The 26,450-nt window shown below is 40.0% G+C and overlaps 1 non-coding gene across 1 annotated transcript; it reads left to right on the top strand.

The window, feature by feature from the left end:
* The first annotated feature begins 3,428 nt into the window (after positions 1 to 3,428).
* On the top strand, positions 3,429 to 3,572 carry LOC116904701. The gene has a single exon (XR_004388396.1). It is a non-coding gene; the product is annotated as a small nucleolar RNA SNORA48 (small nucleolar RNA).
* Positions 3,573 to 26,450: the final 22,878 nt, after the last annotated feature.

The following is a 26,450-nucleotide window of genomic DNA, read 5'->3' on the forward strand; positions in this document are numbered from 1 at the left end:
TGCCTGTTTGGAGGGGGAGGAGGGATAAGCTAAGCTGTTCTTAGAAGATCTAAGACACATTGCTGACCTGCTATCCTCCTTCAATTGCCTTGGAATCTCAGGCTGTGATTGTATCTGTCAATCTGCATTCACAGACAGGAGCCTAGCATAACTGTCCTCTGAAAGTCTCCACCCAGCAGCTGATCAGAAACAGATGCAGAGACCCACAGCCAAAAATTTTACAGTGCTCAGGAAGTCACTGAAGAGTTGAAAGAGTTGGGGGAAGGATTGAGGATCCTAGAGGGGATAGGGATTCTACAAGAAGACCAACAGAGTAAATTAACCTGGACCTGTGGGAGCTCCCAGAGACTGGACCACCAACCAAAGAGTTTACAATGGCTGGACCTAGGACCTAGCCCCTCTCCCTTGCACTTGTATAGCAGATGTGCAGCTGGATCTTCATGAGGGTCCCCCAACAACTGGAGTGGGAGCTGTCCCTGTCTGTTGCCTACCTACCTGTGGATCCTGTTCCCCTAACTGGGCTGTTTTGTCTGGCCTCAGTGGGAGAGGATGTACCTAGTCCTGCAGTGACTTGAGTACCAGCATGGGTTGGTTTCCTGGGAAGGCCCTCCCACTTCTCAGAGGTGAAAGGGAGGAAGGGATGGGGGAAGAGCAACTGGGATATAAAGTGAATAAATAAATAAATTAATGGGGAAAAATGGTATCACAAAATTTGCCAGCAAAGTGCTGGAACTAGAAAGAATATCATCCTCAGGTAACCCAACCCAGAAAGATAAACATGGTATTTAATAATTTATAAGTAGATATTAACTGTTAAATAAATAATGATCATCAGATCCAGAGAGGCTAAGTAACAAGGAGAGTTATTGGAGGCAAATGGATCTCCCTGAGAAGGGAAATAGAATAGATTTCATGAATGGACTGGGAGCTAGTGGGGAAACAGATTGTGGGGAAAGGTTAGAAGGACAAAGTACAGGGAGAGATGACTGGGATTAGAGGGCATTTGGGGGACAATGTGGGAACCCTCGGAATTTACAAGGGTTATCCCAGCAAGGACTCCAGTAATAGGATCGGGAGGACAAGGAGCCTGGACCATCCATCTTTTGTAACCAGACAAGGCTTCCGGTTATGGGACTGGGACATCAACCCAGCCACAAAACCTTGACCTATATTCTGTCCCGCCTGCAAGACATGCTGAGGCAATGGTGGTGCAGAACTTGTGGGAGTGGTCAACCAATGACTGGTCTAATTTGAGGTCCACTCTATGTTCAACATTGCCTGAATGACCAAGAACTAAAGGCTGGAACAGCCCAGAGACCTAGGATAGAACCAAGCATGACTGGGAAAAGAATGAATGAAATGATTCCTAACGATGTTCTGCTAGATCATAGATCGGTTCCTAATCTAGTTGTCATCAAAGAGGCTAGCTCTGCAGTTGATAGGAGCAGATGCAGAGACTCTGAGCCAAACATTAGGCAAAGAGAGAGCCCAGGTTGGAGGTCTCTATTGGAATCCTCCCCTCAGAGATCAAGGAACCCTATGGGAAGGAGAAATTATGGGGATCAGATGATCAAGAAGACAGGGAGAACACAGCCTGTGGAATCAACAAAGTAGTTCTCATAGGGCTCAGAGAGTCGTGGAGCCCTGCATGGGTCTGCACTAGGTCCTCTGCACGTATGTTATGGTTGTTGGCTTGGTGTTTGGGGGAAATTCCTGGCAGTGGGAGTTGGGGTATCTCTGACTCTTTTCCTTGCTTTGGGGACATTTTTTCTCCTACTGGGTTGCCTTGCCCAGCTTTGGTGTGAGGGTTCATGGCTGTGAATATCTTGTGCTGTGTTTTGCTGATGTCCCTGGGAGATCTGTCCTGGAGGGACTCAGAAGATGGGGGAGAGCTGGGGAGGTGGTGGATCTAGGAGAGAGGGTTGGTGGGGCAGAACTAAAAGGGAGGGGAGCGAGGAGAAGTCCTGGTCAGGATGTATTATATGAGAGAAGAATAAATTTAAGATTAAAGTAACATCAGTGACTGAAAAGAGACATCACTAATATGTAAGTTCCTATGCCATATATAATACAGTGGTATATAAGTAAGGCTCAGACAGACCCAACAGGGTTAAATTATTAGAAATTCTGTTCACATTCTTACTGGTTTCTGGTACTTTAAAAAATATTTACTTATTTATTTACTGATTTGTTTTGTGTGTGTGTGTGTGGGGTTTGTGTGTGTGTGTGCGTGTGTGTGTATGTGGTGTGTGTGTGTGTGTGTGTGTGTGTGTGTGTGTGAGAGAGAGAGAGAGAGAGAGAGAGAGAGAGAGAGAGAGAGAGAGAGAGATATTCTGGAGAAGTCCAAAGTTCCAGCAAGGTTAGCTTCTTGTGAATCTTATTTTCTTGCTTTGTAAGAGGACCCTCTTGCTCCTTCCTTATATGGGTTAAATACACACACAGACACAGAGACACAGACACAGACACAGACACACACACACACACACACACACACACACACACTCCAGTGTTTAACATACTCCTCAATGCACTTGCACATAAGAACTCACAGTGTCTGTGAAAACATGCATAAGACCTGACTAAGGTAAGTCAGAGGATAACCCCAGTGTGGAGGAGGAAGGTGTCATGAAATCTTTGCTGAAGAGCTGTGGCAGTTGATGGTTGCTAGGAGACCCAGTTGACTTTCTTAAAGGTTTTGTCCCTGCAAGGATGCCCACGCTCTAGTAGATGGCCCTGTATCTGTATACACACTGGCAGATCTAAGTGGACTGTGGGAAAAAACAAAACCAAGAAATTAGGAGGGAGTAGTGGTGGAGGTGTAGGGAGAAACTGGAAGGGAGAGATGTGGTGTGCATTTGATCAAGGCATATGCATATCTGAAATTCTGAAACACTATTCAGAGGCCTTTAAATAGAGGGCAGGGACATATGCACCCAAGTGATCCTGCTCAAAGTCTGGCCCCACCCTCTGCTGGCTCACCGTCTTCTAGGCTCCTGCTTCGTGACCTGTAAAGTTAGTAGAACTATGTGAAAGCTTTTATTCTGAGACACATATTCTAGTGGAGACCTCTAGTGGAGACCTTCTCCTTCTCCCAGCATGAGAGTTCTTGAGCCATTCCTACTTCTTGGGCTCCACTGTTTTAATAAACCGACTGGGGAACACATGTGTCTCTTCAGACTATCATCTTTTCTGCCAGACCAGTTACAAGTTTCTCCCATGTCTTTAACACCTCATTCTTGAGAAGGGACATGTCTGTGTCTGAAATGTATGTAGTAGAATTCAAGGAGGGGCCAAGGTTTGAATATCTAGTTAGTGTCAGTTGTGTATAAGAACCATAAAGGACTGGAGAGATGGCTCAGCCAATAAAGGCTAGGCTCACAACCAAAAATATAAGAACCAGGACCCCCTGCCCTGCAGAACCCCTGCCTCGCCTCGGCAGTGGGCAAAGAGACACCTTGTTGGTGCCGATGCTCGTATATCAGTCAGGGACAGAGCAGATGGCAGTCCTTTATCAATCCTAGCTTGATGCCTGACTTTGTGGCCCCAAGCTGTTTTATGCCTAGGATACATAAAATCAAATCAAATCCAGGCAGCACAACTCAGGAGGAGGAAGAGAAACAGAGACCTGCTTTCTGCCATGCCACATTGTGCAGGTGGGGAAAGACGCTCCGCCCCACAGCAAGGGGGCGGGGCATAGAAACCCAGAGTCCCAATTACTACTCACAGAGTACAGCGTGGGAGAAGACAGATGGAGACCAGCAGAACACCATGTTGCCCACAGACCTGCCCTCTAGTTCATGGCACAGGTGGGAGGTAGACACCTGCTTGCAGCCATGCCATGCTGCTCTGCCCGTCCTCCGCTGCAGCACTTGGGAGAGGTGGCCGTGTACCCCTCCTGGACAGTATAGCAGAACTGACCCTTGGAGTGAGAGTTCTAGAATCTTGGGTTTTTCCTTTAAAACACAGAAATATTATAAGAATATATTTTTGTTTTAATCCCAGGAGTGGGGATGTGGAGATGCTTCGCAGCAACTGATTGTGATTTGCCTCGTGCTCTAGCAGAGGCGTGGTTTTGCCAACTGCAGTTAGTTTCTGTGATTGCGTGACATTTGGAGTCCTGGGAACTTTTCAAAGGGTATACAAAGCTTAAGTTACATAGAGCAGGTGGGTGGTGGTTATCCTTCAGGGAGGTTGGCTGCAGCTTGTTAATAGTTGTGCTCTAAGAAGAAACAAGAAGAAAGAAATTGTATTAAAGGATCTCTCTCACCCCCACTCTATCCTTTATCTCCTATTTAGAGATGGGGGGTGAAACCAAGGGGTTAAATGGTGGGAAAAAGAACCCACAAAGTAGCTAGACCAGCTACAGACCCTGGTGATGAGGGTGAAGGTGAGCCCGTCCAAGAATGAGAGTGTGGGAGAGTAGGCCCTGCCACTTCTCTGCCATGAGCATTGGTATGGGGGTTGTGCCCTCCTCATCTGGGCCCTCATCACCTGCGGCAGTTGAAAGAGCTGACCCCCGATCATGAGAGTGGGTGAGCTGTCCTGTACCTTGCTGGCTGCAGCCCGAGGAAGAGTGGGCTCTGCACCATACCTGGGCAGCACAGTACAGCTGTGGAGAGTGTGCAGGCAAGCCAGCCCCAAGAGCGAGAGCTTGGGAGAGTTGGCCCTACCACTCATCTTCTGTGAAGTGGCATGGAAGCCAGGCTTCCACAATGAGATATTTCCATGCTCTGTTTTTTTCTGTTGTTTGTGTGTTTTTTATTTGGGGGGTTGGGTGAAGGGAGAATATGATGGGACAGGGAGATGAGCAGGCCTGGATGCATGATATAAAACTCATGAAGATCAATACAAAATTAAAAAACAAAACATTTTCTGTAACCTCTTGGGTTTTGCATACTCTTGGAAGAGGTGGCAAAAGCAACTCCATTTTGTTGGTTTGAGACAGGCTCTCCTTACAAAGCCTGGTCCTCCCCAATCCTTAAACTTACAACCTCATGCTTCAGCTTCCCAAGCACAGGAAAGAGTGTCCCTGCCCAGCACAACCTTATGTCAATTCTGATGACTTCTTCCCTTGTCTCTGAAAAATATTTTTTGAAGACATTGATGATTAACCATGATAAATGGTTCGTTGTCCATTGTCCCACATTGCCAGGATAGGATCCATCCCATTTGGTCTAATTGGAGGTTCTGAGGAGGGGGTAAATGTCACACAACTCTCTAAATTCACCACAGTAAACCCTTTAGGCTCAATTTAGACAGCTGAGAAGCAGAGGTGGCTTTCCAGGTAGGCAGCCCTGAAGTACATTCTTGGTACCCTGAGACCCAACTGAAGAAAACACAGTACTGGTTGTGTCTTACTCTCATTATTCTCACTGGCTTTGGCTGCTCTATTCAATCGTGTGTGATTGCACTATTTATAATTTTTAATTAGATCTCTTATGATAGGCTTTGTCCCACCCACTACTGGTTCTCAGCACACATACTTCCAGGTGTTCTTCCTTCACTGTCCTGCATCAGAAGAAAAAGGGCTCAGTTCTTCTTTCTTCCTGCTCCTGTTTATGCTCCCATCCAGTCCCTGGGCAGGATGAAACCATAGTCTACTTACCAGTGAGTTGATAGTGACTCTGACTCTGGTGCTGTGTCCCCACGCCCTACTAATGGTGTTTTCAAAACTTTAGTAGCCTTTCTACATTTCTCATTTTATAGTTGTATCCAGAAATAGAGGAGAGTAAATTTTTCTATATTTCCTGATACCAGCTCCTGCAAATACTCATTTATTCTTTATTTAAACCCCTTGCCTGCAACCAATATTGGAACTTACATTTTATACACCTTCTGGTGTTCCTTTTCTCTTCAGTGATGGAGAAATACTCAATGTACACCATATCATGAACTGTTCATCATATGTAGAACTATAATAGCATGTATATATTGTACTAGGTGTTACCAACAGTATATTGCTAAATACTTATGTGTTATACCTGTCTTGGGTAGCCTTATCCTGAGGTCAAAAGGCAGATTCATTAAGATAGTTTAGGGAATACCTAATAACTACCTCAATGCTCTAATTGCTCAGGGTATAGGCGAGGTGATGAAGGCAGAATTTTATGATTTCCCAAAGGTGTGTAAGTTTAACAAAAAACATTTTCAAGTCAAAGTAAGTAGTTTGCTCCCATGGGATTAATTATCTACTAAGTTATCACATTGTACTGACTCAGAGGTAAAACATTGTGTAATGGGATTTGGGGAAGCCCCAGAGAAGGACATTTGCTTCCCCAAAATGTTCTATTGCAATTACTGTTAACTGCTCATGGTTTTCTGAAAGAGTTGGCATGAGGCAACAAAAATAAGTTGACTTCCTCCTCTCCTCTGTTTCCATGCGTTCAGATCCACACTTCCTGTGAGCACCCTAACTTAAATAAGCATTCATTTATGTTTATCACTTATGCTGCTGATTTGTTTATGCCCTGTCCCCCAACGTAAGAGTTTTACCAATTTTTCAGCTTTGCTTCCCTCAGGGCTAATTTTCTTGAAAAGCTGACTAATATTTGAGGATTGAAATGAGTGCCAAGGGAATACAAAGTTGGCCACTCCATGACTGGTAGCTATTCCTCAATTAGGAAATGGTTTTAAATTGGCTTTCTTGGGGCCCATGTATAGACAAATAAATTCTTGGGCTGTAGCCATACAACCTGTGATTTCACAAACCCTATAGGTAATATCGATGCCCAAAATTTAGAGACCCTAGAAACAGGAAGTTAGTAATTGGTTAGGAGTGGTATAATGAACAAGAAGTATGTGTTGTTAGTACCCATTAAATTATTGTTTTCTTTTCTGATTGGAAAACAACTTATCACTGAACCAAATTGCAGACAGAGTAGATGAGCAAGACTTACGTGCTGGGTGTGATGGGTGCACAGTGATGAAAGCCTCCATTTCCCTCTCTAACTACTGGCATGGATATGCTATCTGCTGACAGCATTTTGACTGTTACCTAAATAACATCTTCCCAGTAAAGCTTCACTTTTCTTTTTAAGTAGTGCTAATATGACTTCACAAATGCATCTTTCTGCAAAAACATACATTATTTGATCCTGGTGTATAAGACCTCCTCATTAGTCCTTAGAAAATTTTAGACAATATATGTTGATCATATTTATCCCCTACTCCACTTCCTTTCTCTTCTTTCTCCCTTCTCTACTGTCTAATTTTGTCTTTAACAGCTTACCAAGTACAATTTGTGCTATCCATGTGGTACGGTCTTCCTCTGGAGCTTGGTGAACCTACCATTTATTAACTCTTGGTCATAATGTTAACACTGCCCAGTGTGGAGTTTGAATGTGAAGGGCCCCAGTAGACTCATATTTCAGTACTTGGCCCCCAGTCGGAGTTATATTTTGGGAAGGATCTGGAGGTGTGGCCTTGTTGGAGGAGGTGTAGCAGACTGGCTTGAGGCTTCAGCCAACTCCTGCCATTCCCAGTATGCTCTCTGCTTCCTGTTTGTGGCTCTGGATGTGAGTTCTCAGCTGCTAGTCTAGCACCATGACTTCCTGTCATGATGGTCACAGGCTCCTATACCTATGGAACCATGAGTACCAAATAAACCTTTCCTTTTGTAAGTTGCCCCGATCATGGTGTTTTATCATAGCATTAGAATAGTAATTGATGTAGCAGGTCTTGTTCAGAAAGTTCTTTCCTGTGCCAGTGAGCTCAAGCATATTCACTACTGTCTCTACTTTCAGATTCAGGGTTTCATGCCTCACACTGAGGTTCTTGATCCATTTAGGGTTGACTTCTATGCAGTGTTAAAAATGACTATTTTCATTCTTCTACATATGGCTACCCCATTTAACCAGTACCATTTCTTAAAGATGTTGTCTTTTCTCCAGGATATATCAGAGTCTTTTTTGGTCAAGAATCAAATGTCCATAGGTATAGGACACTTAGGTTGAGTTATATTCTGGTCTTCCATTCTAATCCATTGATCAATATTCTTTCATTCAAATAACATGCTGTTTTTATTGCTATAACTCTGTAGCACATCCTAACATCTGGGATGGTGATTTCTACAGCACTTCTTCTACTGTTCAGGGTTGTTTTAGCTAACTTAGGCTTTTGTGTTTCCATATGAAGTTAAATTTTTTTTTCCAATTTCTGTGAATTGTGTTGGAATTTTCATTGAGACTGCACTGAATCTGTAGACAGCGTATGGTAAGGTAGCCATTTTCACAATAGTAATCCTGTTTCATGAACATGGGAATCTTTCCAGATTTTGATATCCTCTTTAATTTCTTCCTTTGATGACTTGAAGTTTTTATTGTATAAGTCTTTTACTATACAAGTCTTTCACTTGCTTGGTTAGAGTTATTGAAACATAAATATTTTAGGTTGCTAAGGACCAGCCTCATCTTGGAGAGGGGGTCCTGAGAAAGGAATGTTTAGGAGCAGCAAAAGAAATGACTCAAAGTCAATGGTGGGGTGCAAGCTGACAGCTCTGTAGTCTCCTCAAGACAGCCCTCTGCTCAAGACAGCTCTCTGCTCAAGATAGCTCTCTGCTTGAGATAGATCTATAGATAGCTCTTGGGTTTTCTGGTCGAAGTCTGAAAACCCACCAGAACAATTCTAAAAGAGCTATGTTAGCTCTCCACACAGTTCTATCTAGGTAGCTCTCTCTTGCAAACCAAAGCTTAGTCTTTTATTAACACATCAATTCAATCATTTATCCAAGTTCCGTTTCGATTATCCCCAAAAGTGCATTTTATGACTTTAGTCCCTGGATTCTTAGAAAAAGACGGCAAGTACATTTTTTTAACATAACAAATGAATTTAGAGATTGGCCTGCCTTTGTAACCACAAAGAAAAAGCTAAACCAGGTGGGATTGTGCCCCTGAATTTCTTGATCTCTTTAATACTTTTCTGACAAACTGACTCACTAGTGCAGCTACCTCTGTTATTTCATGTCTGTGAAGCCCCTTACACAAATCATATTGCATTCTTATATTTTACATAGTCAAGAAATCCTGTAAAGGACACCTCTTACACTCAGTTATGTATTCCTGAACTCATGTTTTCAGAGTTTTTTCCCACAGTCTTAATGGCTGTCCTGAAGGTCTATGTTTCAGAGATGCAATCTCACTTCCCAGAATTGTGCTATTTCGAATTAACCATGGACTCATTAGCCATGGTAAGGAGAACATTTCCTGAAGGAGGAACATGAAGTAAAATATATTATTATTACATTACTATACAAACAAGCCTTATGCCTAGCACCTGTTAACACTTGAGGAGACAAGCCTTATGCCTAGCACCTGTTAACACTTGAGGAGCTCTAGTCCCTGCTAACTTTGCTCCAGTGGCAAGAACTGTGTCATATCATCCCTTCTGAGGTCATGCAGGACTTGGCAGAGGGTATTAAAAAAGGTATTGTTTCCCTTCTTTATTTCTCCATATGTTTGTCATTTGTATATAAGAAGACTACTGATTTTGTGTTTGATTTTATATCCTACTAATTTGCTGAAAGTACTTATCAGCTATAGAAGTTTCCTGGTGGAGTCTTCAGGGTCTGTTATGTATAAAATTATAATTTCTGTGATGAGGGTTCTTTGAATTCTTCCTTTCTTATTTGTATCTCCTTCATTTCCTTCAGTTTTTCTGATTCTCTAGCTAATATTTAAAGCCCTAGACTAAACAGCTATCAAAAGATTAAACACCCTTGTTTTGTTCTTGATTTTAGTGGAAATATTTTGAATTTCTCTACACTTAGAACGACGTTGGATGTAGGCTTATCATAAATTCCTTTTATTGTGTTGTACTGTTTCTTTCATGTCCTGTGTCTCTAGGGATGTTAGATGAGTGGATGTTGGATGTTTGTCAAAGGATTTTTCTGTATCTAGTATGATAATTAAGTGGTTTTGGTGTTTTAGTCTGTTTATGCTGCAGATTATGTTTATTAACTTACATGTATTTAATCTCCCATGTATTTCTGGGATGAAACTAACTTGACCATGGTGGCCAATATTATGATGTGTTCCTAAATTCAGTTTCCAAGTATTTTGTTAAGAATTTTTGGGTATGTTGGGTAATGGTTTGTAAATCTTATTGTTTTTTAAAGAACTAACTCCATTTCAGTGATTCTTTATATTTGTTATTTGTGTTTTTTTTAGTTATTAATTATGGCCTCAGTTTGATAATTTTTTTGCTCTTAGACTCTTTTTTAGTGTTTCCTTCTTGTTTTGCTAAAGCCTTCAAGTGTGTCATTAACTGATAATTTTTAACTTTCCAAAGTTTTTAATGTAGGCACTTAGTGCTATGAACTTTCTGTGAGGATTGCTTTCATCTTGTCCATTTGGGTCCAGTGGAAACATTTCACACTAAAATCACAATAAATAATATTAACTCACCAGAACTCGCCCAGATCTCAAGGTACCTGGTCAAACAGCTCCCTGCACCCAAATCTCGTGGCAGGGAGAGCTAGACCTTCAGAGGCGCCAACATGCCTGGAAAGCCAGAGAAGACTACTCTGCCCACATTTCTGACTCTAGAGGAAAACGCCTAGTACCATCTGGGCCTCCTGTGCACAGGGACCACAGAGAATGCAGCACGGGCCCTTCTGGTTGCTGCATTCATGGAGAGCTGAAATGCACACCGGAGGAGCATCTTCAGGAATGAGACCAAAGGTAAGACCAACATTTCTGCTCCAAGTGACCTGCCTGGTGGACTCAGGACACACGCCCACAGGAACAGCTAAAGACCAGTAGACAGGAACGACTACACGCCTGAAAGCAGAACACTCTGTCCCCAAAACTGGCAGAAAGTAAACAGGAAAACAGGTCTACAGCACTCCTGACACACAGGCCTATAGGACAGTCTAGCCACTGTCAGAAATAGAAGAACAAGTTAACACCGGAGACAATGTGATGGTGAGAGGCAAGCAGAGGAACCCAAGCAACAGAAAACAAGACTGCATAGCATCATCGGAGCACAATTCTCCCACCAAAGCAAACACTGAATATCCAAACACACGAGAAAAGCAAGAGCTAGATTTAAAATCACAATTGATCATGATGATGGAGGACTTAAGGAAAGACATAAAGAACTCCCTTAGAGAAATGCAGGAAAACACAAATAAACAAGTAGAAGCCTATAGAAAGGAAACACAAAAATCCCTGAAAGAATTACAGGAAAACACAATCAAACAGGTGAAGGAATTGAAAATGGAAATAGAAGCAATAAAGAAAGCACAGAGGGAGACAACCCTGGATATAGAAAACCAGAGGAAGTGAAAAGGAGAAGTAGATACAAGCATCACAACAGAAAAAAAGAGATAGAACAGAGAATCTCAGGAACAGAAGATTCCACAGAAATCATCAACACATCTGTCAGAGATGATGTAAAACAGAAAAGCTACTGGCCCAAAACATACAGGAAATCCAGGACACAATGAGAAGATCAAACCTAAGGATAATAGGTATAGAAGAGAGGGAAGACTCCGAACTCAAAGGACCAGTAAATATCTTCAACAAAAGAAGAAAACTTCCCTAACCTAAAGAAAGAGATGCCCATAAACATACAAGAAGCATAGAGAACTCCAAATAGATTGGACCAGAAAAGAAATTCCTCCCCTCACATAATAGTCAAAACACCAAATGCACAAAACAAAGAAATGATATTAAAAGCAGTAAGGAAAAAAGGTCAAGTGACATATAAAGGCAGACCTATCAGAATTACATCAGACTTCTCACCAGAGACTATGAAAGCCAGAAGATCCTGGACATATGTCATACAGACCCTAAAAGAACACAAATGACAGCCCAGGTTACTGTATCCAGCAAAACTCTGAATTAACATAGATGGAGAAACCAAGATATTCCATGACAAAACCAAATTTACACAATATCTTTCTACAAATCCAGCACTACAAAGGATAATAAATGGTAAAGCCCAACATAAGGAGGCAAGCTATACCCTAGAAAAAGCAAGAAACTAATCATTTTGCAACAAAACAAAGAGAAGACAAGCACACAAACACAATCTCACCTCCAAATATGAAGATAACAGGAAGCAACAATCACTATTCCTTAATATCCCTCAACATCAATGGATTCAATTCCCCAATAAAAAGACACAGATTAACAAACAGGATATGCAATGAGGACCCAGCATTCTGCTGCCTACAGGAAACACACCTCAGAGACAAAGACAGACTCTACCTCAGAATAAAAGGCCGGCAAAGAACTTTCCAAGCAAATGGTCTGAAGAAGCAAGCTGGAGTAGCCATTCTAATATCAAATACAATCAATTTTGAACCAAAAGTCATCCAAAAAGATAAGGAAGAATGCTCCATATTCATCAAATGAAAAATCCACCAAGATGAACTCTCAATTCTGAATATCTATCTCCAAATACAAGGGCACCTAAATACATAAAAGAAACCTTACTAAAGCTCAAAGTACACATTGTACATGACATAATAGTAGTAGGAGATTTCAACACCCCACTCTCATCAATGGACAGATCATGGAAACAGAAATTAAACAGAAACAAAGAGAGATTAACAGAAGTTATGAACCGAATGGAATTAACAGATATTTATAGAACAGTCTATCCTAAAACAAAAGGATATATCTTCTTCTCACCACCACATGGTACTTTCTCCAATATTGACCATATAATCGGTCATACAAAAGGCCTCAACAGATACGGAAAGATAGAAATAATCCCATGCGTCGTATCAGACCGCCACAGGCTACAGCTGGTCGTCAATAACAATAAGGAAAGAACAACCACATATACATGGAAGTTGAACAATGCTCTACTCAATGATAACCTGATCAAGGAAGAAATAAAGAAAGAAATTAAAGACTTCTTAGAATTTAATGAAAATGAAGGTACAACATACCCAAACTTATGAGACACATTGAAAACTGTGCTAAGAGGAAAACTTATAGGTCCGAGTGCCTGCAGAAAGAAAGGAGAGAGCATATATCAGCAGCTTGACAGCACACCTAAAAGCTCTAGAACAAAAAGAAGTAAATACACCCAGGAGGAGTAGAAGGCAGGAAATAATCAAACTCAGAGCTGAAATCAACCAAATAGAAACAAAAAGGACTATACAAAGAATCAACAGAACCAAAAGCTGGTTCTTTGAGAAAATCAACAAGATAGATAAACCCTAGCCAGACTAACCAGAGGACACAGACAGTGTGTCCAAATTAACAAACTCAGAAATGAAAAGGGAGACATAACCACAGAATCAGAGGAAATTTAAAAAATCATCAGATTCTACTACAAAAGCCTATATTCAACAAATCTTGAAAATCCGGAGGAAATGGACAATTTCCTAGACAGATACCAGGTACCGAAGTTAAGTCAGGGACAGATAAACCATTTAAACGACCCCATAACCCCTAAAGAAATAGATACAGTCATTAAAAGTCTCCCAAGCAAACAGAGCGCAGGTCGAGATAGGTTCAGTGCAGAATTCTATCAGACCTTCATAGAAGACCTCATACCAATATTATCCAAACTACTCCACAAAATTGAAACAGATGGAGTGCTACTGAATTCCTTCTATGAAGCCACAATTACTCTTATACCTAAACCACACAAAGACCCAACAAAGAAAGAGAACTTCAGACCATTTTCCCTTATGAATATTGATGCAAAAATACTCAATAACATTCTTTCAAACAGAATCCAAGAGCACATCAAAACACTCATCGATCATGATCAAGTAGGCTTCATCCCAGGGATGCAGGGATGGTTTAATATATGGAAAACCATCAACATAATCCACTATATAAACAAACTGAAAGATAAAAACCACATGATCATTTCATTAGATGCTGAGTAAGCATTTTATAAAATTGAACACCCCTTCATGGTAAAAGTCCTGGAAAGAATGGGAATTCAAGGCCCATACCTAAACATAGTAAAAGCCATATACAGCAAACCAGTAGCTAATATTAAATTAAAAGGAGGGAAACTTGAAGCAATCCCACTAAAATCAAGGATTAGACAAGGCTGCCAACTCTCTCCCTATTTTTTCAATATAGTTCTCAAAGTACTAGCCAGAACAATCAGACAACAAAAGGAGATCAAAGGGATACAGATTGGAAAGGAAGATGTCACAATATCACTATTTGCAGATGATATGATAGTATACTTAAGTGATCCCAAAAGTTCCACCAGAGAACTACTAAACCTGACAAACACCTTCAACAAAGTGGCTGGGTATAAAATTAACTCAAATAGCCTTCCTCTACACAAAAGAGAAAGAAGCCGAGAAAGAAATTAGGGAAACGACACCATTCATAATAGTCCCAAATAATATAAAATACCTCGGTGTGACTTTAACCAAGCAGGTGAAAGATCTGTATGATAAGAACTTCAAGCCTATGAAGAAAGAAATCAAAGAAGATCTCAGAAGATGGAAAGATCTCCCATGCTCATGGATTGGCAGGATTAATATAGTAAACATGGCCATTTTACCAAAAGCGATCTACAGATTCAATGCATTCCCCATCAAAATTGCAATCCAATTCTTCATAGAGTTAGACAGAACAATTTGCAAATTCATCTGGAATAACAAAAAACCCAGGATAGCTAACACTATCCTCAACAATAAAAGGACTTCCGGAGGAATCATATCCCTGAGCTCAAGCAGTATTACAGAGCAATAGTGATAAAAACTGCATGGTATTGGTACAGAGACAGGCAGATAGACCAGTGGAATAGAATTGAAGACCGAGAAATGGACCCACACCCATATGATCACTTGATTTTTGACAAAGGAGCCAAAACCATTCAATGGAAAAAAGATAGCATTTTCAGCAAATGGTGCTGGTTCAACTGGAGGTCAGTATGTAGAAGAATGCAGATCGATCCATGCTTATCACCCTGTACAAAGCTTAAGTCCAAGTGGATCAAGGACCTCCACATCAAACCAGATACACTCAAACTAATAGAAGAAAAAGTGGGGAAGCATCTCGAACACATGGGCACTGGAGAAAATTTCCTGAACAAAACACCAATGGCTTATGCTCTAAAATCAAGAATCGACAAATGGGATCTCATAAAACTACAAAGCTTCTGTAAGGCAAAGGACAAAACGGTTAGGACAAAGCGGCAACCAACAGATTGGGAAAAGATCTTTACCAATCCTACAACTGATAGAGGGCTTATATCCAAAATATACAAAGAACTCAGGAAGTTAGACCGCAGGGAGACAAATAACCCTATTAAAAATGGGGTTCAGAGCTAAACAAAGAGTTCACAGCTGAGGAATGTGGAAAGGCTGAGAAACACCTAAAGAAATGTTCAACATCTTTAGTCATAAGGGAAATGCAAATCAAAACAACCCTGAGATTTCACCTCACACCAGTCAGAATGGCTAACAGCAACAGCAGATGCTGGGTTAATAATGTTGGTGGAGGGGATTCCAAGGCAGCCTAGTACTGACTGTGTTATGTGCTTATTAGTAATCACCCTTATGCATGTCTGTAATGAAAAGGAACAAGCTGGATAAAAAGAAATAAAAATGTACAGTTTGGAGAGAAAAGGAGCACCAGGAAGTATAATGAAACTAAGTCCAGTTCTCAAGAATATAAAAAGTTTAAAGAAAACCCTGATGCTCAATGTAGTTAAGGGTAACTACAGAGTAACCCTACCTAGCTAAGTTTACAACTTGTGAGAAAGAATTAAAGAAAAGCTTAAAGCAATGAAGGAGGCCATTAACAAGAGAAAGCTGATGCAAACGTAATTAAATCAAAGAGACCCAGGTGCCAGCCCCAGCAAGCAGTAGAACTTGGCCACTCTGACCACTGTGCATAGTTCTGGCTTAGAGTCAAGGATACAATAAAGGGATTTACGAATTTCCCCCCATGGCTGAAGAAAGCTGAAACACAGCAGGGTAAGAGGTTTCATTGCACAGAAGCTCAGAAAGGCCATTGGGTGAAGTAGTGAGGTGAAGTCTGGATTCGATTAGAGATATACCAAGATGTTGGAGATGCCAGAGTCATGGGTTATCTACCAAGAATACCTGCAGATCAGGTGTGGAAGCAGCCCGAGAGAGAAGTATGTTGCATTCAAAACTCTGGAAGGAGTTGGAGATTAGAAGAGTCCTTTAACATTACGTGGAGGTACAGAATTTGGAGTTTGTCCTGTTCATCTTGCTTTGGTTCAGTATTTCCTCACTGGTCTTACTTTCCTTATTTGGGGGATTGTAATGTATGTTGTATGTTGGACGTATGTATGATGTTTGTTTGTTTGTTTGTTTGTTTGTATGGTGGGTTACAGTTAAGAGATTGTCATGAGTCTCAGAAGAGACTTTGAACTTCAGACTTTAAACAGTATTGAGACTGAAAGACTTTGGGGTCTTTAGAAGTTGGACTGGAGACATTTTGAATTGTGATATAGCTACAAGCCTGTAAGGGGCCAGGGGTGGAATGTGCTGAATTGAATGGGAATTGCCCCCATAGGCTCATATATTTGAATATTTAATCACAAAGGAGTGAAAGTGTTTGAGAAGATTACAAGGATTAGGAGGTGTAGCCTTGTTGGGGAAGTTTGTCACTGGGAGTAGGCTTTGGGGTTTTCAAAAGCCCACAGCAGACCAAGTCCCCTGCCCCTTTCTCTCTGTCCCTCTCTCCTTTACTCTATTTCTTCCTCCCTTCCTCCCTTTTCCCTCCCTTTCTCCCTTTTCCCTCCCTTTCTCCCTCCCTCCTTCCTTCTTTCCTTTCCTTTAGACCAGATTGTAGCTTTCCGCTACTATTCCAACACCATTCATCCTCCCGCCATGATGATTATGTATATTAGAACCACTTTAAACTAATCCTTGACTAGCTTACAAATAACTGAGATTCAGACTATGGTTATTTTATTTGGCTTTGACAATTAATGGAGGAAACCCTAATCCATTTTTCTAACTGCTGACCTAGCTACCTACCCAGCAATGTACCCCAAATACACGCTGTTTCTCTTGGCTTTGTGCTCATGATACATCTCCCCTCGTGGCAGTTTCCTCCTCTCTTCTTATCCTTCCTCCTTCTCTACCTGGTCTCTTCTCTCTCTTCTCTGTCCCACACAGGGTAACTCAAAACCCACCTACCCTAATCCCTCTAGTAATTGGCTATAGCCAATTTTGTTTAATCGATAGTTTTAAATCAATAAATAAGGTTTACACAACAACAGCTTGTAAACATGAGAAATCACTTGTAGACCTTCCCTTTGGGTATAGAGTTTAGCATTGCAACACATAGCAACAGACCAAACTTTAACAATCTCCCCTCTTTGTCTAAATAAAAAGGCTCTTTCTTTTATAACAAACAACATTGTACCCTAGCAACATTATGACATTATTATGAAAATTATTAGGTAAGAGTTACATTCAAAAAGTCCAGTCTGTCCATGTTTGGCAACCCAGGAGAACCTATTCTATTACCTCTCTTATCCTGGTGAGTTCAGAGTCCTGTATCTAAATTAATTTCTATCCTAACTTGTATTACCATCCTAAAATTACCTTCCTAGACCTAGAATATTTTAAATTCCAAACAACTTATGCTTATTGTAAGACTATGACTATCTCGTCTTCAACCCCATCACAGGTCTGAGCAAGAAATATCACCTGAGTATGCAGCTTCCAAAAATATAGAAATGACAGAAACAGCTGACCACCTGGACAGTCACCAATATTCTTTACAGTGTTGGAGCATTGTCTTCAGTCTTCTGGCCCAGAATACCTAACAGACCTTTGGTTAAGCAGGAATGATGAAGGAATTGCTTACCCTGTCTTGGGAGAGCTTGGCAGTTGACATCCTTGCATCTGTTTGTCCTTTCTGCACAGCCTTTTGTCTGCAAATAAAATTAGGGCATTTTCTTTTCCAAGTGGCTAGGTTCCCACAGTTGAAACAACTCCATACAGAGGTCTTTTGTTGCCCATCATCTTCTTCCAGGTTGAATGGGCTGCTGCCAGGAGCTGATGTGTCTCAATGTCAAAAAGGCATTAAATTTATAAAAACATCTTTAAGTGCCATATTCTGTGAGTCTCTGAGATTTCTGAAGATCATCTATCTATTATAGCATATCTGAGCAAGCAAATATTGCCTATTTCCAGCTATCTATTATCGGTAAACCCAGGATGTATATTTTTGTGATAATCAAGGCTTGTATTATAAGCGAGTCAGGGATAAGCTTAAAGTGGTTCTACTAATGCACCGTACATGAGGCATAAAACCAAATGAGAGAAGTTACTAGATAGAGAGGTAAAGACTCCCCAAAAACATGGTTTTCGAGCTACTGATGCTTGGGACCAGCTGGATTAGTGTCTGAGAAGGCTTTGCACGTGTTTGGCTGCTGAGAGAAACTGAAGCTGTGGTTCTCCCAAGAGCTACTTGGTGGAAAGCATGGCTTATTCTGAGGCCATGGAGAAGAATAGCATCCTAGTCTGGGTCCATTCGAGCCCTCTGTCTGGTGAGAGTTGCCAGCACAACCAAGCATGGCATGGCACTGGGGCCAAAGACTACTACTGGTGAATGCCCAGGGTTGAAGGCCTGAAGTCATAAAGAAGCAGGGCAAGTTGGAGAGGCCTGGCCAGGGCTGACAAAAGACAGAGCAAGGAGCCCTGAGCTAACTAAACTTCTGGGGCAGAACTAAGGAACTAACACAGCAGAAAGTACAAACTCAAAAATCCCAAGAGTCTAAACTGATAAGGTGTTGAATTTTAAAAACAATGAAAGAGAAGGGAAGCTAAGTATTAAAAAGTCATATGGAGAAATATTTAATTTAAATATAAGAAAATAGAATCCTTATGGAGAAATTTTGAAAAAGAAAAATGATTTTATATTTGGGGTGGAGGGAAGCACAATGACACACTGCATCTGGATTTGATTTGGTCTTGCTTCAATTATCAGCATGCAAATGGTTATTTTTTTCAATGATTACAGTTTTGTATGTCATCTTTGGGAGAGATCAGAATAAGACAGATTTGGAGAAGGAAGAGACTGAGAAATTAGATACTAGATTAAAGACCATAAAATAGAAGTTGAAAGAACCTTTGAATCAAAATTAGAAACCCTCAAAGGAATCCAATGTGGAACTTAGAAAAACATCAAAAGATGTAGTTTCATACAAGAAAGTTTCACAGGGGTTTAAGAAATTAGAATGGCAGCCCATAAAGATACAATGTATTGAGTTAAAAATCCAGATTCTGCTTACTAATTCTAACTTAAAGCAATGCCACACAATGGACTGTGTGCTTCATTTTATAGAGTTTGGAGAATTGAGATATGTATAAGAGTTGATACATCGTACAATTGATACATATTCAGAGTTCCAATGGACTTCTGCCTTGAGTTCTGAGGGGGATAATTCTGAGGTTACACATTTATTAGAGATGATGGTTATCTTGGAGATGCTTTACAGAGTAAAACTGATTATGTTCAGGTGTATATGCCTATTAAAATACAATTTTATGGACATCATGGCATAAATAGCACAACTGCTAAGATACAGTGAATTTCAGAAAGGACTGCTGAATTAGATCAACCTATGGAAGTCCAAATTACAAAAGTGAAGAAAGGAGGTTTGTTATGTTGGAGAGGAGATTTTACATTTGTTCCAACAGATAAAGAAAAGCTATATTTTCTATCCAGATTATTGGAAATAAGATTTGACCAGGGAAGACCCCTTGAAGATCTTGGCTACAGGCAAAAAGGAGATTGGCAAGATCAACAAGACAGGTAATAAATGCACTCATCCTGCCACTTGAGGGCAGCTCTGAGACTGACTTGAGACATACAAAAGTCTTTGCATAGCCATTGGATCTTGTTGACTACAAAATCCTCAAGACTTTTTATACCATTCTTTTAGATTGTACTGATAAAAAATATTGCAATGATATAATACAAAATAACTTATAGAAAGACAGTTTTCTTTCACCTGCTCAAAAAGATCAGGAAAACATCCTTAATTAAACTGTGAGTGCTACACATTTCATACAAACGTCTCTGTAGACATTTATATGTATTGCACATAAGGTTTGTATATTGCAGAATGGAAGTTCAGGAGGGCAGCCCTCATAGGACTCACCCATGGGGAGGCTGAGAGGACCTGCTGTTCCAGCTTCCTGCTTGATCCAACCTCAACTGCAAAGAAGCTGCTTCTTGTAAAGACTTGATCCTGGGACATTTTATAATAGTTGCTCACTTGGTCCAGCCTTTCAGATGTTCAGGTCAGGCCTTCAGTTAAGCTCCTGAACTTTCTCAGAACATAGAGATTAGATGACAAATAATACCAGCTAGTTGTTTTTCTAACTTAACTATTTCCCTAATTTCCTCTTGGGGCCCAAACAGGAATTCTTCACCCCAATTCAGCAGGAAGCAATTATAGGAGACCATCATCCCCGTTGGGATGGATGATTTGGTTATTTTATAAATAATAGACATGTTGTCATTTTAGGGGATGATCTACAAGTAATTATGGCCTTGAACAGGGAAAAATTGAAGTAAGAAGTTCAGACTCCATGATTTCTATCTTTCCTTTCCTCTTCTCTATGCTTTTTTCTTTCTTAGATAGGGTAGGATGTTGAGAAGAAAAAGAGGGGGATATGGAAGTATTATAAGAAATTAGACATGTATGGGTGGATTATTGAATCTACTCTTAAGCAAGAGCATTTTATACTCATAATCTTACATTGGTAAAGATCTTTATATTTTGATGCAAAATTGAGGTTATATTGTTACATTGGTACAGAATTTTGTATATTAATACAGGTTTAAGGTTTTCATTGGTATAAATCTTTTTATATTGATAAAACTTAAGATTAATTTTATGACAATAGTGGACTAGACCTCTGAAACAAAGGGCTTATAAACAAGCCCTCAATTAAATGCTTTCCTTTATTAGAGTTGCTTTAATGATGTCTCTTCACAGCAATAGACCAGTGACTAAGACAAAGTATCTTCATCAAAAAAGTCTTTCTAAAACAATCTGGTGGGTAACTAAGGGCAGAGACAATAATCTACAATATTTGGATGGTCCATAGACCCCACTGACCACCAACAACGACAAAAAAGAGAACTCAACCAGGCACTGAGCTTTTTTATTTGAAAGCCTGTAGTGTCTAGGAGACAGCATAAATGTCCCTCTGTGATAGAGTAACCCCATCTAAACTCAACTTATATGTTTATCTCTATTTATATTAGGAAGACTCTATAGTAGTGGTTTCTTACATGGATTTTTCAAAGATATTTAATATTAGTTATCCCTCCTCATAATTCCTCTCATACTTACCTCCCATTCCTCACTCCTCTGAGTCTTTCCTATTCATTATTCCTCTTTTCCATTTATTCTTCTGCCTCCCCAACATCCTCTTTAGGAGATTTTCTAGATGCATGTAAGTACTAAGTACTCTGTTTTAAACACACACGTGCTAGGTTAGGGTTCTTCCAACAACACACATGTACCCTCATTTTTATTCTCAAATCCTGGCATATTATCTTTTATTATTGCTGCATGTGTTTGTGTGTGTATATTTATGTGAGTGTGTGTGTGTGTGTGTGTGTGTGTGTGTGTGTGTGTAAGAATATATAAATGCAATCCAATCCACTGATTCTCTTTTGTGTTGATTGTGCATATATTTTTAGGACTGACCACTTGGGATTTGATAACTACCTAGAGGAAATCATCTATGGAAAAGATTAAGTCTCCCAGCGTCAGGGATTTTTATAGCCCAGCACCTTTTGGGATTCCGAATGAACTTTAGGAGAATTTTTCTTTTTTTTTTTAAATGCCATTTTGTAAAACAACAACCAATCAAAATGTAGAGTTGTACAGACCAGTCCCGATGGATTTATCTACAAAACAATTCCCACAGCTAATGCTCAGGGAACCTTCAGGAAAAAGCAGCAGAAGATTGTAAGAGCCAGAGAATTAAGGAATTTGATGAGATTGGAGTTAGATTGGAATTGAATTATATTTCTAAATAGTTTGTGGTAGAATGGCCATTTTTACAATACTAGTTCTAACAATCCATCGATAGGATGTCTTTTCATTTCCTGCTCTTTGTCAATCTCTTTCTTTAGAGAATTACCATATCAATGTAGAAGTCTTTTACATCTTTGATTAGGAATGCTTCTAAATATTTTTTCTTTTAGGCTTTGGTGAATGGAAGGTGCCTGCTATCTTTCCAAGTGTGTTTGCTTGTAATTTTTGTAAGTTGATTCTGTATGCTGCCAATTTGATGAAATTGGTGTTCATTTCTGGACGTTTTCAGGTGGAATATTTGAATCCTGTGTTTAATATGTTATCTGCAAAGAGGGATAGTCTTGCTTGTTTTCTGATGTGTATTCCTTTAATTTCCTTCTCTTACCCTATTGTTCCAGCTAGTGTTTTAAGCACTGTGTTGAAAAGGAGTGAAGCTAGTGGATACTCCTGTCTTGTTCCTGATTTCAATAGTATTCCTTCATGTTTTTCTCTGTTGAGGATGATGTCGTCTCTGGGTTCCTCATATATATATTACTGTTGCAGTATGTTCTCTCTGACCCTACTCTTTCTTAGACATAGCCTTTACTGTTGAGGTATGTTTTGTCAGATCCTACTCTTTCTAGGGCTTTTATTATGAAGGCATGTTGGATTGTGTCAGAGGGTTTTGTTGTCATCATTTGCTTGTTCTCTTTGCATCTATGGAAATGAATATGTGATTTTGTCTTTTAGTTCATTCAAGTAATTTGAAACATTTATTGGTGTGCATATGCTGACTCTTCCCTGCATCTCCAATATGAAGCCAACTTGTTCATAGTGGGTCATCTTTTTGATGTACCTTTATTCAGTTTGAAAGCATTTTATTGAGAAATTTTGAATCTATATTCATAGGGATTGTCGGCCTGTAGGCTTTGTGTGTGTGTGTGTGTGTGTGTGTGTGTGTGTGTGTGTGTATGTGTGTGTGTGTGTGTGTCTATTTGTATAGTTTTGGTCTTATGCTGTCTTCATAGAGAGACTTTGGTATCATCCTTCTGTATTTATTTTCTTGTTTAGTTTAAGAGGAACTCCCTGAAGGTCTTCTCTGAACATATTGTTCAGTTCTGCTGTGAATTTAACTCAACCTGGACATTTTTCAGTTGAAAAAATGTATGCCTCTTTCAATCCCCTCATTTATTATGGATATGCTTAGACTGGTTTGTTGTGGTTGTTGTTGTGGTTGTTGTTGTGGTTGTTGTGTTGTTACTTGTTGGTTTGGTTTGAGGGTTTTTTGTTTAACTTGGCAGTTTGACCTAATCTAGAAAGAAATTCACTCATTTCTTTTAGATTTCCAACCTAATGAAGGAGAGAACTTTTTAAAGCATTTTCTTATAGTGTTCTGAATGTCTATGACGTCTGCTGTACTGTTTCCGTGTTCATCTCTGATTCTGGTTCATTGGATCTGCTTTCTTTTTCTGGTTAGTTGGGTCACAGGCCTGTTGATCTTATTGATCTTCTCAAGGACCATCTTTAGAGTCACTGAGTCTTTGTTTTCTTTGTTGATATTTCATTAATTGGTTTGGATTTTTAATATTCCTTGGTGTCTAGTGGGTTGGGTTTGGTTCGTTCTTGTTTGAGAATGCGCCAATCAGTAATTTACTTGTGTTTTTTTTTCCTGATTTTTTAAAATTTTTTCTTTGTTTTTTAATTTGTTATTTTATTTACATTTCTTATTTTTCATCTCTTTTTTAATTGGGTATTTCTTATTTACATTTCAAATGGTATTCCCTTTCCAGGTTCCTGTCCATAAGTCCCCTAACCGCTCCCTTTCTATAAGGGTGTTCCCCTCCCCATTCACCCTCCATTACTACACCTCCCCCTGACAATCCCCTACACTGGAGGGTCCAACGTTGGCAGGACCAAGGGCTTCTCCTTTCACTGGTGCCCAGCAAGGCCATCCATTGCTACATATGCAGTTGGAGCCCAGGATCAGTCTATATATAGTCTTTTGGTAGTGGCTTAGTCCCTGGAAGCTCTGGTTGGTTGGCATTGTTGTTCTTATGGGGTTGCAAGTCCCTTCAGCTCTTTCAATCTGTTCTCTAATTCTCCCCAAGCGGGTCCTGTTCTCAGTTCAGTGGTTTGCTGCTAGCATTTACCTCTGTATTGGACATGCTCTGGATGTGTCTCTCAGGAGAGATCAACATCCGGTCCCTTTCAGTATGCCCTTCTTAGCTTCATCCATGTTATCTAGTTTTGGTGGCTGTATATATGGGCAAAATGTGGGGCAGGTTCTGAATGGCCATTACTTCAGTCTCTGCTCTAAACTTTGCCTCCCTATCCCCTCCTGTGGATATTTTTGTTCTCCTTTTAAGGAAGTAGTAAAGCATCCACATTTTGGTCATCATTCTTCATGAGTCTTGTGTGGTCTGTTGATTGCATCTTGGGTAATTCGAGCTTTTGGACTAATATCCACTTATCAATGAGTGCATACCATGTGTGTTTTTCTGTGATTGGGTTACATCACTCAGGATGATATTTTCTAGGTCGATCCATTTGCTATGAATTTCATGAAGCCACTGTTTTTGATAGCTGAGTAGTATTCCATTATGTGGATGTACCCCATTTTCTGTATCCATTCCTCTGTTGAAGGGCATCTGGGTTCTTTCCAGCTTCTGGCTATTATAAATAAGGCTGCGATGAACATAGTGGAGCATGTGTCTTTGTTATATGTTGGAGCATCTTTTGGGTATATGCCCAGGAGAGGTATAGCTGAGTCCTCAGGTAGTGGAATGTCCAATTTTCTGAGGATCCTCCAGACTGATTTCCAGAATGGTTGTACCAGTTTGGAATCCCACCAACAATGGAGGAGTGTTCCTCTTTCTCCACATCCTCACCAGCATCTGCTGTCACCTGAGTTTTTTAATCTTAGCCATTCTGACTGGTGTGAGGTAGAATCTCAGGGTTGTTTTGATTTGCATTTCTCTGATGACTAAGAATGGTGAATATTTGTTTAGGTGCTTTACAGTCATTCTATAATCTTCAGCTGAGAATGTTTTGTTTAGCTCTGTACCCCATTTTTAATAGGGTTATTTGGCTCTCTGGATTCTAACTTCTTGATTTATTTGTATATTTTGGATATTAGCCCTCTATCTCTTGTAGGATTGGTAAAGATCTTTTCCCAATCTGTTGGTTGCCATTTTATCCTAATGACAGTGTCCTTTGCCTTACAAAAGCTTTGCAGTTTTATGAGGTCCCATTTGTCAATTCTTGATCTTAGAGCATAAGCTATTGGTGCTTTGTTCAGGAAATTTTTTTCCAGTGCCCATGTGTTCAAGACACTTCCCCCATTTTTCTTCTATCAGTGTGAGTGTATCTGGTTTGATGTGGAGGTCCTTGATCCACTTGGACTTAAGCTTTGTACAGGGCGATAAGAATGGGTAGATTTGCATTCTTCTGCATGCTGACCTCCAGTTGAACCAGCACCATTTGTTGAAAATGCTATCTTTTTTCCATTGGATGGTTTTGGCTCCTTTGTCAAAAATCAAATGACCATAGGTGTGTGGTTCATTTCTGGGTCTTCAGTTTTATTCCAGTGGTCTGTCTGCCTTCCTCTGTACCAATACCATACAGGTTTTATCACTATTGCTCTGTATTACTGCTTGAAGTCAGGGATGGTGATTTCCCCAGAAGTTCTTTTATTGTTGAGTATAGTTTTCGCTATCCTGGGTTTTCTGTTATTCCAAATGAATTTGAAAGTTGCTCTTTCTATCTCTATGAAGAATTGAGTAGGAATTTTGATGAGGATTGCATTGAATCTGTAGATTGCTTTTGGCAAAATGGCCATCTTTACTATATTAATCCTGCCAATCCATGAACATGGGAGATCATTCCATCTTTTGAGATCTTCTTCAATTTCTTTCTTCAGAGACTTTAAATTCTGGTCATACAGATCTTTCACGTGATTGGTTAGAGTCACACCAAGGTATTTTATATTATTTGGGACTATTATGAAGGGTGTCATTTCCCTAATTTCTTTCTTAGCCTGTTTATCCTTTCAGAAGAGGAAGGCTACTGATTTGTTTGAGTTAATTTTATGCCCAGCCATTTTGCTGAAGTTGTTTATCAGGCTTAGTAGTTCTCTGGTGGAACTTTTGGGGTCACTTAAGTATATTATCATATCATCTGCAAATAGTGACTTCTTCCTTTCCAATCTGTATCCCTTTGACCTCCTTTTGTTGTCCGATTGCTCTGGCTAGGACTTTGAGAAGTATGGTGCATAAGTAGGGAGAAAGTGGGCAGCCTTGTCTAGTCCCTGATTTTAGTGGGATTGATTCAAGTTTCTCTCCATTTAGTTTGATGTAAGCTACTGGTTTGCTGTAAATGACTTTTACTACGAATTCCTTGAATTCCTGTTCTTTCCAGGACTTAAACCTTACTAAATAAAGCTCAAGTCACACAGTACACCTCACATAATAATAGTAAGAGATTTCAATACC

The sequence above is a fragment of the Rattus rattus genome, chromosome 6, assembly GCF_011064425.1.
Source record: "Rattus rattus isolate New Zealand chromosome 6, Rrattus_CSIRO_v1, whole genome shotgun sequence".
Taxonomy (NCBI): domain Eukaryota; kingdom Metazoa; phylum Chordata; class Mammalia; order Rodentia; family Muridae; genus Rattus; species Rattus rattus.